We start from the raw sequence: 12,845 nt of genomic DNA on the forward strand, positions 1-12,845 counted from the left end.
AAAAAAAAAAAAAAAATCAGTTTCCTTCTAATTTTTAACTTGATAATTTTTCTAATCCAATTTTGCACAAGTGTACTAATTTTTATGGTGACATCTCAAAAATCTATTTAGTTGTCATATATGATTCTTAGTACACTTTTTATCTAGCCAGTAAATTCAGCTTTGTTTATTCTCTAGGCAGTGTAATTTGTTTTTCATGAATCCCCTCCACAAATTCTAATAACTTCCATAAAAAATATCCATCAACTATGCCACAAAAAGAAATAATTTACCTGCGGTGTATTAAAATCCTTGTTTTGACACAACAGTTAACTAATAAATCATACTGGTTTCAATTCTGACGTTGTCTATAAATATTCAATTTCATGGAATAGATTTCATAAGGAAATATTTACCTACTTCAGAGAAATCACTTCATGCAAAAAGTTTTGATGTAGATACTTATAGTGTTTGTAAAAGACATTAAAAAATGATGCAAGTGAATACTCCTTGTTAGTATTCAGTGCTCCATTTTTATTTTTCTGTTTTAATGTCAGGATTTTTGAAAACTTAATTGAGCTCCCTTGTGTTTGTTTTTCCTTACACTTCATAGTAAACTTAGCTCAGAATTAGTAGCATTTTTCAGGAGCTTAATGGCTTCAAAGAGAGCTTGATACTGATCAATGTCTTATTTTCAGGATACTGTATCTGATCTACATTCATGGAAGTAGGTAGTCAATGCAAATGTTCCACCTATACAGAAGCTAGAATGAATTAATATGCCTGAATAGGACTGAAAAATATTTTGACAACTTTTTTCATTTATTCAGTGTTACAAGAAAATAATTTTTATTCACTTTAAAAATAGAAGAAGCATATGGAACAGTTGAGAATTAATAATTGTGCAGTTTTTATTTTTGTTGTTTTGGTTTGATTTTTTGGTGTTTTTTTTTTTTTCATTCTAATTGTGAGAGTATCTTATGAAGATAAGAGATGGTTATGTGAATAGTAAATAAACAAGACTTTTTTGCATTGCAGTGCAGGTAATTAAACTATGTCCATGTGCTCCGCATTTTCAAACACAGTCTAACGAATGTAGATCTTGACAACTTTGAAATATACCTTTTCATATTTCTGACAAAATTTTCATATGACTTCACCTGAAAGGTTTAAAATATGAAATAATTAGTATTATTTAATTTGTAATTTTGTAATACTGAATTGAGGGTGTTTTGTTTGTTTGTTTGCTTTTTCCTGATGTCTTCTAAATTAGATTTTCATATAAATACAATGCACTAGATACATATCACTATTGGACTAGATATCAATATTGGACTAGATGATCACCAGAGGTTCCTTCCAAGCCCTACAGTTCTGTGTCAGTAAAGACACAGATTCCCCTTATCTGACCCACACTGACCAAGTAGTCAGTCTCAAACTAAGTTCCATATTCTTTCCCTAGGCTATCGAAAAATAACCTCCTTTGAAAAGTGTGTAATTTGATCTATTCTGAACCCCAATTTGAGGATAGGATTACATCTTGCTATGAAAACTTTTCTTCAAGTACAGATGAAGTTTAGATAATTAGATAATAGACACCTCTCCTTTACGACAGCCAGTGATGCACAGGGTGACCTGTCTAGTCTGAAACAGAAGCAACTTTACCACAGTTAATTAGGTGGTGGAGTACAGATGATGTGTTGCATCCCATGATAGGATGTTGTTAAAAAATAGCACCTGTATGACTCTTTGAGCGGTAGAAAGAAAGGAAAATGTGGCAGTGACAGGGATTCAACTTTATGAATTGCCTATGTATGCAAAGGGTAGGAAGAAAAAAAAAGTTGGTGGTGCACCAAGGAGAGAATACTGAAGATGTGTGCAAAACTGCATTTGTTTTTGTTTTTTGTTGGCAAAGTTGTCAGCTTTTTAAACAGGTATATTATTTAAAAAAAAAAAAAATTCTTGTGCTAGCATTTTTATGAGTTATATCATAGATTCTTGAACTCCTTCTCTGTAAATATTTATGGGAATATATTTCAGAGAATCAAAATAGATTCTGTTGTTATTTGTTATTTGTGGTCTTTTAAGTTGAAAAATTTTATAAGGGTACTGTTTAACTTGGAGGCTTTTAATTTCTGCCCACCTAAGCATGTTAAATTACAGTCTGTTTGATACAGCTGGCAGTGTTTGGGAGTTGTATCCTGCACGTTTTCAGAATGAATGAAAAACAAGAAGTCTTGTGATTCTGTACACTATTTTAGTTAGAGAACAGAATTTTTTGGAATTATTAAAATTGAAGATTATTCTGGTATTAGATTGAAAAAAACGCTTGGCTACCTTTTCTAGTATAACAGTTTTCTTTAGACTTTTTGGCATTTAGCAATGCCACAGTGATGCTAGAAGTAAAACAATTTTCTCAATAGTATATTTTACTTCCAAAAATGCTAACATACATAAGAGTTTTAGACTACATTTGCTGTTATTTATTTGGAAACTTGTGTTTAGATGTTGCTAATCTCTTTTGCAAAAAGCAGTACAATGAAACTTTTAAAAGGCTGTTGCTAATGAACATCATCTTAATATGTGAGCTCTCCAAAATTAAAAAAGGGATGAAAGAAAGAAACCAGAAATATTTAACAGTGTTAGAGAACAAAAGTGGCAGCAAAATTAGATATCTTTGCAAGCAAACTTCTTTTTGAATTGTGGCCTTCAAAGGTCTCACAATTTGTTGTATGTGACACATTTTTTGAGAATTTTGTTTATTTGGATGGATTTACTGTTAGTCCTTCCAATCAATATAGCTGTTAATCATTGGAAAGGAAATTAGTCTAGCACTGGCACCTGATTCTGCCCCAAGAAGTCTTATAAATCACAATGACAGTAGCTGTAAATTTTGAACTTAATCTATTAACTTCAAAGCAAACCCTGGAAGTCTAAAATAGGTTAATAAATAGTTGATTCCCCTACTGTGCGTAACATGATTGATACTCCATGATTCAAGAGATGAACCATAGTTTCTTGCCCATGAAAAATGTATTTTGCTTTAAAGACAAGGAGACAAAGGAACCAGAATCTTTTTGTTTGTTTTCTGAAAAAGGAGTTGACATTTGCCTCAAACAGTTCTGCCTTTCAAAGTTAATAGAATTCTTTTTAATTTTTTAAATTGTTTTGCAGAATTCATTTATTACTGAATTATTAGCATTATTAGCACTATTAATGTAATCATTTTTAAATGCCTATTATTATCCAACATTCACTCCAAGTACTCAGATTCCAAATGAATGCTATTTTTATGTACTATCATGTTATGCAGTACAGGAAAATGTACTGATTTAACAAAATATGATTATTAAGAAAAAGCTAAGCTGAAACTCATTGTTTGAGTTACAAAAGTGTTTTCCTTTTCCCCCTTTACCTTCTGATTTCTTCAAGCTTCTCTTTTTATTTTTTTTCCTTGCTTTCATGTTTGTTCTTGTTTGCCCATATTGCTTAAGATTCTGCATTTATTATTCTAAGAATACATCATATATATATACACACACTATGAAAATATATATACTATGAATATATAGTATATAACACATGTACATATAGTATATATATATACATATGCATGTATAGTATATTATATATGAATATATATATATATTCATAGTAGCTGAGCATGAGGTTCAGTGCATAAAAGGCATGCCCCAGGTTTCAGCTGCAACTAGATTGCTTGTATGTCTAGCATAGATAGTTGTGGGGGCTTTCTTATTTATTTATTTATTTATTTATTTATTTGGAACAGTCCAGTTAGTTTTGCTACATTGAATCATTGCTAAAGCATGTTTGAGTACAGTCTTGAGTAGTAATGGCTGGAAAAACACAATTTCTGCTGCTTCAGCCCTGCTCTCCCCTCCAACAGCAGAGAGACTGAGGATGCCAGCTGTGTGGTTGTCTTCAAAGAAGCTTGAAAATCCCTCTTAGCATAAATATCTCATCTGTTTATCCAACTGGATAGAGCCTGGATTAACCAGGTTGTGCATAACCTAGGATGGTTCTGCAGATAGAGATATGGCAGATGGCTTTGCAGAAGCAAAGAAAGCTTCATCTCTGCCTTCAGCATAGCCCTAACTTTATGATTTCAGAGTCAGGTGGGTTTGAGTTGGTAAGGAATCTGTAACACCGGTGTATTACTCAGCTTTCTTCACCTTCTTCAGATTAGTAGCACAATACACTTGCTGGATGGAGTGGATTAAAAAAGAGCTAAAAGGCAGAGGCGATAGTTTTCTTCAGTGCATTCACTCTTTCTTTCATTACTTTTTTGTTTGTTTGTTTCCATCTTTGAATTCCTTTTTAAAAAGTGCTATATTCCTATATTCCTACCTTCCAAACTTGCATATGAAATTGAGATATTACAAAGCATGCTGACTCCTTGTGGAAGTCAAAATGAAGCTCTTTATCTCTTTGAAAATACTTCCTTAATAAAAATTATTTTTTTGCAAAAATGTGAGGGCAACATGTGCTATTTTGCTCCATTTACTGTGATGTTCTCAGAATTCTGATTGGTTAATGTTGAACTGTTGATAACTTTTTCTCAATGATTTAAAATAAACAACAAAAAGGAATAAAAATGTGTTGCAATTTGAAAAAAATGATTCTGAAACTGCTCTAATTTCTGTTTATAAACAATGTCAAAATACAGTTATTCTATAGATTTTCTGAATGAATATGTCAATTCATACTGACAAATGACAATAGAAAGTAAATAAGACACAATTAAGAAAGGTCTTTTTTTTTTTAATTGCCAGATTTAGTCTTTCTTGATTTTGGAGTGAACTCAAGGTTCATGGCAGTAATATGAGGTAGCTTAAAGTGATCAAGATGGGTATTCCTTTGTTTTTTAGAGCAGTTGAAACTGGGGAAGAATGAGAGCATGGCCAAATGCTGTTAGCTGGGCAATATTTCCTGTAAAAACTGGAGCAGTTCTTATGTACACTTTCAGACCTTTCCACAGCATGACACCAGCACAGATGGCAATGCAACACAATAAATCCCATATGAAGCTCATTGCCACTGGACGAGGTGTGAGTCACTGATCAGTACAGAAGGGTCGTCCTTATGTGCAAATGCCTGTGTACTCTGCAGAGCTCAAATCTGTGAAACTTATTTATCTATTCATCTCAAGTAATTTCTAATGCTGGCTGACCACAACTCTTGCTCAACCTTCAGGGAAACAAACCATGCATATGAAAATTTCTCCTGATTATTCTGATGTACAAGTACCATAGGCCCAGATTTACAAACAGTGTTTTTAGATGCTTAATTCATGTTGATTTAAGTAGGGCTATTTATCTAAGTGACTTTGACATCAAAAACATTCCCTTCTGCTGCATATTGCAAACAAAATGACTTATGTCTTGAACTTTGAAGTGAGGTTGTATGCAGTAAAACATTAAGTTATTCTATTTTTTTCCCTATATGTTATAAAAGAAGCAGATACTTTTCTACATTTTTTTTTTCCTCTCCTTTTTGACGAACAGCTTTGTGTTCAGTCACTTTATATAATAATACTTTCACTTTCAAAAGAAGAATTTTACTGTTCTCTAAGTTTATGGAAAAGGTCCAATGTATGGCAACATTTATAATAACAACCAACTTCCAAAGAAATAGGAATTAAGCCAAGCGCTAATGTTTCTTGACTTCCTAGCTATCTCATTTATACATGAACTTTGAATAAAATGTATGTAATATGAAGACATAAAATCTCATAAAAGCACTCTGTACAAATTTTGAAACTGTACTCTAGAAAGCCCAATAAGTTCAATTTTTAACTTCCTGTGCTGTTTTGTCTTTCTCTTCAATGCACATGCATGTTTATATATGTACACCGTTGCAGTAATAACCCAGGAAAGCAGACAGGAAGAAAGGGGAAAAGAGTGCTGGAGACAGGGAGGTTAAAAAAAAAAAAAACTGCTAGTGAACAATAACAACACTCTTAACATCATAAATAAAATACCAGTATGATAACATAGCTGTCATCAAGGGAACTCTACAAGCACTGTGTAGATCCTTGTGGATTTTGTTTGCTCTTGGAGTTCTTGATTCTGCTGTGGTGAGTGCTGAAAGATTTTCTTGACTTGAAATCATTTTTCTGTCTCAGATAGAAAACAAAATAAAACACAAAAATGTGTTTTCCTTGCAGCTAATTTGGAAAGTAATTTCAGGTTGACTAGTAGGGGAATTTGTACTTTATGATCAAGTTCCAATTGGACAGACTGTCCAGCTGTTGCTTCCATGCTGCATGGAAATATAGTTTTGGAAGTTAGTAGCAGAGATTTGCCTGTTTCAGATGTTTTCTGTAGTTACATGGGGAAAAAATGAACATTTCAATGTGTAGTTCTGAAAGAAAAAGATGCTTAATTCCAGTGCTTTTGAATAAATTTCTACCTGTGCTGTTTAACATATTTGTATTTCAAACACAGATCTGGAAAAAAAAATTGATAACAACTATAAAGTCAACAACTAGCTACGAGAGAAAATTGAACACACACTGGTTGTGGTGAGTCTCAGCAAGATTTCATGTCCAAAATATCAAATACTAGATGTGCCTTATCTGTGCTAGATGGAAAAAGAATATAAATGAAGTCAAACGCATGTATAACATAGCATTTCAGACAATATTTTTTCATATTTGTGTTTGTAGCAATTAGACTTGTCACTTAGTAAAATTGCATGATGTTTTAAATGTGTTTTTAAGGAACAATATTTAGCTGGGGGATTTTTTTATGAATTATGTTACTTGTAAAATATCCCAGCTGGTGTTCTGGAACAAAGAGTGAGAGCTGTAAGACCTGAAAACTGCAATAGCACTTCTATTTCATGAATGTTGACGATAGCAGTAGCTATGAATCTTTGATATTTAATACCTATGCCTGCTCATCTTCAATAGGAGAAGATACACTTTTCTAAGCAAATGAATGATTATTTCTGCTTCATAGTACTACAGGCTATTTTGTATCTGATTAAAAAAATATATAGATTACATCAAGAAAGTAATAAAAATTACAGCAATAACTCTTGAAAAAATGAACTCCTACTATGGGAATAGTTACATTTTTCTTTTGGCAAGAATTTATGAAATATTACAATATTGAGTATATTGTTGACATAAATCAGAATCTAAATAAATCATAATAAAACAAGAACATACGTGAAGAAACTAAAACCTGACATGAAGGAATAAACAGAAATCTGACATAGTCAAGCAGCTTTTACTGTTTTTATTGATATCAGAAACATTTAGCTAGACTCGAACTCCGCTCCTCACTTGGTGATAATATGCTCAGTGGCATACGTGAAACTATTTCTTTGCCAAGATTCCATTTGCAGTTTTTCTGGAAACTGAATGATAGAAAGCTGAAAAGTTCCTCCTCAAACTGTCAGATTTTTAGGTATGTATATCCATTAGGAATCGTAACAAACTTCAGTGAATGTGAAATTATCATTTACAGATTGAATACATCAAAACTTTTTCAATAAAAGGAGGTAGAAAGGGAAAAGCACGTTTATGATTAACAGAAACGCAACAGACAATATAAAAGTGATCATTATGAAGAGTTTGTTCTCACAAAGAGAGAACAGCATTTTTCCATTTCTACATGCTAAGATCTTTTGGTTCTCTGAAATAATCTCATATTTCAAACATCATTTTTAATCTCCAGCAGCGTGATGAAAATAGTTTTATCTCCTACTGCTAGGGGGAAAAAAAAAAAAGTCAGCACTTCTTTCAGTGAAATAAGTTTTATTTCAAGTGCTACCTTTTGTGGAAGATACAATAGACAAATTCAGTCTATGTGAGATGGTGGGAAGGAGGGACGTTCTTTTTATAAAAAAAAAAAAATGAACTGGGGACTGAATTGTAACACTGGGTTACATGGTTGTTATGCAGCACGACCTGAGCAAATGTGCTTTGTCAATTCTTTTGACAAATAATATGTTGAATTATTGAAAATATTGAAGTATTTTATGAATAAAGGTTAGAAATGAAATCATTAACATACAGAAGTACATCATCACATACAACAAGGACCTTTTTTTCTCACCAATTTGGGAAAGTTAAGCCAAAACAAAGTTGCTTTTTCCCATGTGATTCAAATGACTTAAAATTTTAAAGAGAAAGAAAACCCATTTCTGAGTTATCAGTACAATGTTTGCATTCTTTTTTATCAGGAACGGTGATGAAAAATTCTCATTTTGTAATGCACTTCATGACAGATATTACGAAATTTAATTTTTGATACGTTTTCAAAATATCTGCTAAGTATTCACAACTTTGTAACAAGCTGTCAGAAAATTAATTTAATTCAATGCAAGTCTTTCGAAGAATTATAAATAGTTCTTACTGCAAAGTTGACCAACATGTCTTTCTCCTGTCCATTAAGGTAATTCAGAAAAATAAGTTTACTGCAAAAATTTCATATAGGATTTTCTTTTCCCTTAATTGGATAAAATAAAAATATAAGAGAATTCATAACACACAGTAACTTAGAAAAGCAAGGCTTGACTATTACTATTAGTTGTGCAGCAGGATTACATTCAATAACTGAAAAAGACCTGTGCTTTTTCTCATTGCTAAACAGTTTTAGATATCTTTGTACAATTGATATTGAGCACTTCATTACCAAATTAGTTTATTTCTAAGCTAACTCTAAATTGTAATTTATCACAAAAGAAGTATAATTGGAACTTTATGTAAATAACTGATAGTTATTCTTTTAGATACCTTAAATAAAAATCAAAAGATTCAAGCCCACAGACAGGCATAATTTAAATCCCCTTACCTTAATGCAGATCATGTGCAACTACTTGATTGCTTGAAGATAAAAATGGATACTTGTCTTTATGTTAGAGGAAACAGACAAATAGTATTGGAACAAGATGGATTACTTCATAAACATAAATTCAGTCCGGTACAGAAAAGGCGTTATGTTGCATATAGCTCCAAAAAGAAGTTTCCAAAGCTGATTAAATTGATTATTGAGTGCTTTCAGAGTTCTTTAAATCACCCCTTGTCAATGATAATCTGAGACCTAAGTATGTATTTCCTTAGTATAAGTCCAAAAATGAACCAAGATAATATGTTACTATTCTATTACCTCTAGATAATATTTGACTGGGGAAAAGAAAAGCAATAGTTTTGATAATGTTTACACTACCAGCTTTTGAATATAATATACAGGAAAAATGATGTATTTTCATATGATCTGTCATTGTATTCCATCTAATTGTTAAAAAATTTTCTTCAAATTTGTTTTTGGTCCTAATGCTATTGCTTGGTCTTTAAAGTTAATTCTGAATATATATTTATTAATTGATGATGAGATTTAAATAATTTATACTTATTAAATAAAAGATACTGCATACAAAAAAACTGTTATCTTCAAAAGAAATTGAGGTAAAGCATGTTGCTTTAGAGACAAACTCAATGAAATTGTATCCTGGTTACAGACATATCATTACAAATGAAGCTTTAAAAGTCCATGTTATATAATTTCTTTATTGTACAAAATTGAACGTAGAAGGATGGTCTTGTGAGTAAGGCAGTGGACCAGAAAATAGGCAATTCTAAGTTTTAATTTCTGGTTCTGACTTGCTCTCTGTATATGATACAGAAAAAAATGTCTTTCCTCCTGGTTCCAAGGTACATACAATCACAACTTATAACTATTTCATAAGAAAAACATGCAAACCAACTGATACAAATTATCTGCCTTGGAAACTTATGTGATTATTTTCTTGGAAGCAAAATATTTACTGTTATTCTTTTAAAAACAAAAATTCTTACCATGAACTCAACAGATTATTATGTAAATCACATCTTATACAGGAATTTTAAAAATATTGTTGGTATAATTAATATCTTGATAGTTAATTTACAATGATGGTAATTTAGGAAGAATTTATTGTGGTTAGTCTAGTTGCAATGATGCTGACATTCTCATTCCAAATGATCTAATTATTATTAAACAAATCTCATTAAGATTATAGTTATACTTGTTATTGGGAAGCTGCTCACCTTTATTCAGACTCTCCAGGTGATCAGATCGCCATCTCCTACAAGAAAAGGACCCAGAGACTTGTAGTGAGTTGTTAACGTCCAGAGCTCTTTGCTGAAATGACTGTGATGTTCATAAAAGGGTGTGGGTTTTTTTGTTGTTTTTTCTTTCATCTTTGCCTGGATGGCTATCACATGGGTGCTTTCTTCTTCCTCATTTTAAGGTCCAATTGCACTATTTTCATTATTGGTTTACATCTTCTTTCTTCATTGTTTGTATTTCCACATTGCATACATATCTACTATAGATGTCAGTCTTTACCATCTGGATACCTTCTTTATTATCACAAAAACAAGTTTTGATCAGCTCTCAGGACTGCATTACTTTACCTGAGCACTAATGAATTAATCATTGCTCTGGAGACTCCAGTGCTACTTTGCACTTTCTTTTGTCATCATATATCTGAGCTTCTTTTCACTGCATTGTTGCCTTTGTTTAAGGCCTTCCCTATCATTCTTTGCTTCAATACTACTCTGCTATATTTGTAAGCAGTTAAATTCTGCACAAACTGTCTACTTATATATTCTGCCTGTATAAAATTAATGGCTATATTCGACATAATTATACAAAGACATGAAAAAGTACTAGAAATTTAGCAGAAGCCACCTGGACAAAGATCAAACTAGTGTGTTTAAATTTTTATGGTTTGAAATCTAAATTGGGGGTAACATTGCATTTTTTTTCTTTGAATTCAAACACATTTATTCTTTGAATTGGTTCGGTGAAAAAAAGTGAAAGTTGACAATTTTTTTTCTTCTAATTTTCTGTAATAAATCCACTGTATATGTCTCTGTAAGAGATTATTCTTTTACATCATTGTCTCAAAGCTTGCTGGGGACACAGATGAACAAGTTCAACCAAGTCCTGGGCAAGGGTTGTGAAATCCTTTGTCTGAGGGACATAGATGGACAAGGCCAGGGGCAATGAGAGAGAGATAAGCTGCAGATCAATGGCCTTGAAGTGGTCTTTTGTGTGGGCTTATCTCGAGGAAGATGGCCATCTCAGGGGGTACTCACATGACTCTTCCTCAAGCACCCAGGGATGTCAGATAGGCAGAAAAAGAAGAAGGATAAAAAGAGGACCTACAATCATGAGGTTTAGGTTTTTCTGGCAACAGATTCCTCATGAAGAGGATGTTTCTGCCATGAGAAGCCTCACGACCTGCCTCTCTCCCTCCTGGACTTGCTTTACCACGGTGCTGAAGCAGAACAAAGGTGTCTGCCATCAGATTCCTCACTGCGGAATTGCTGCATGCTGACGGGCTCTCCTGGGCCTCCTACCTGAGTTCTGCTGCTTCCTCCTGGATTGGCTCCGCGACTGTCTCCTGCTGCCTGCTTGCTGCCCAAGGCCGGCCACACTGCTGCTCTCTCCCCCTGCACTTTTGTCTCGGACCTTCAAAACGTCGTGCAACGGGACCGCTGCTGGATCCTGGTGGTGACTATCCCCCCTTTACGCAACTCTTGCTTTTTTCCTATCTTTTCTATCGCCCTCCTTCCCTTCCCCGTCTCCCTGATTAGGATTATAATAAACTGGTTGGACCAACATTTGAACCGTTGTTTCTTAATCTCATGCCGGGTATACAGATATCAAAAGAACCTCATCTCCCTCCTATAAATTGGAGCAAGACAGTCTCATTTTGTGAATTCCTACTTCTTCTCAGTAAAAACATGATCTGATAGATGATCTATCTATGTAGATATTTTTTTTCACACAATTGTCATGTAGATTTCTGCTTTTACCAAGTTGCTTCTGGTATAATTTCAAATTAGTTTAGTAACAAATGGGAAACAATCCTCCAAAGAAATACCCAGAGATGAGGTAAATGTAGTTTAATAAAGAATAAGGGTAAGAATGAAAGGATGGAGTCTTGAGAATCAACACTTTTTAAAAAGTTTAGGGGAATATTGCTTTGTGAAAAATAGCTGAAAATGAAGCAGAGTTCTATTAGAGATGCAGATATAAAATTTGGAGACACAAATTTCTAATACGTTTGTGCAGAAAAGCTACTCCACAATTCCTGAGCCTTACCTGATTCATGCTTATTTTCTTGTGAAGTAGCCAGTGAAATTAAAAGTGAAGGAGAACTGGCCTTTTTTCCATTGATGATTTGTATCAGGAATCATGTGTTTAGGGCTGAAAAATACAACAACCATTCTACCACTCTGTAAATGATTGTTTTGTCTCGAGAAGCTGTAGGAAATTAGGAAAAGGAAAAATATTTTGCTCCCTAACTTCACAGGTTAAAAGAAAAAAGTGGGAAAGTGATGGAGTAACATATATATATATATATATATATATATATATATTCATTTCACTTCATTGGTTCACAGGAACAGAAATAATAAGCATTAGTGTGTTTAGCAGCCTGTGCTGAATGCCTTGATGATTTCAATCTCACTCCTGAGAGAACTCACAACCTTTCTGAGCACAACCCTCATCCTTAACTGTAGATACCAGAGATCAGATTAAAAAGTCAAGGATGAAAAAAATAAATGTTCCAAAATATGCCAGTTCCTCTTCAGAAGTCAGCATAATGATACATTTATGAACATTTTCTAAAACAAATCTAAGTTATCAACAAAAGTGTAACAAACTCTCAGATCACAATTTTCCAGGAGTACTCTTATGATGAAAGTATATTAAATTACCAAGCATCTGTGTTTTGTTCTAAAGGTGGGCAAACCACTTTCAATGTGCAGTGTGACAGAATCTTGTTTTTGAAGGAAGATAGAAAGAAGCTGCAACATTGATATAAATAATTAGACA

Source organism: Meleagris gallopavo, chromosome 4, assembly GCF_000146605.3.
Source record: "Meleagris gallopavo isolate NT-WF06-2002-E0010 breed Aviagen turkey brand Nicholas breeding stock chromosome 4, Turkey_5.1, whole genome shotgun sequence".
Classification (NCBI taxonomy): domain Eukaryota; kingdom Metazoa; phylum Chordata; class Aves; order Galliformes; family Phasianidae; genus Meleagris; species Meleagris gallopavo.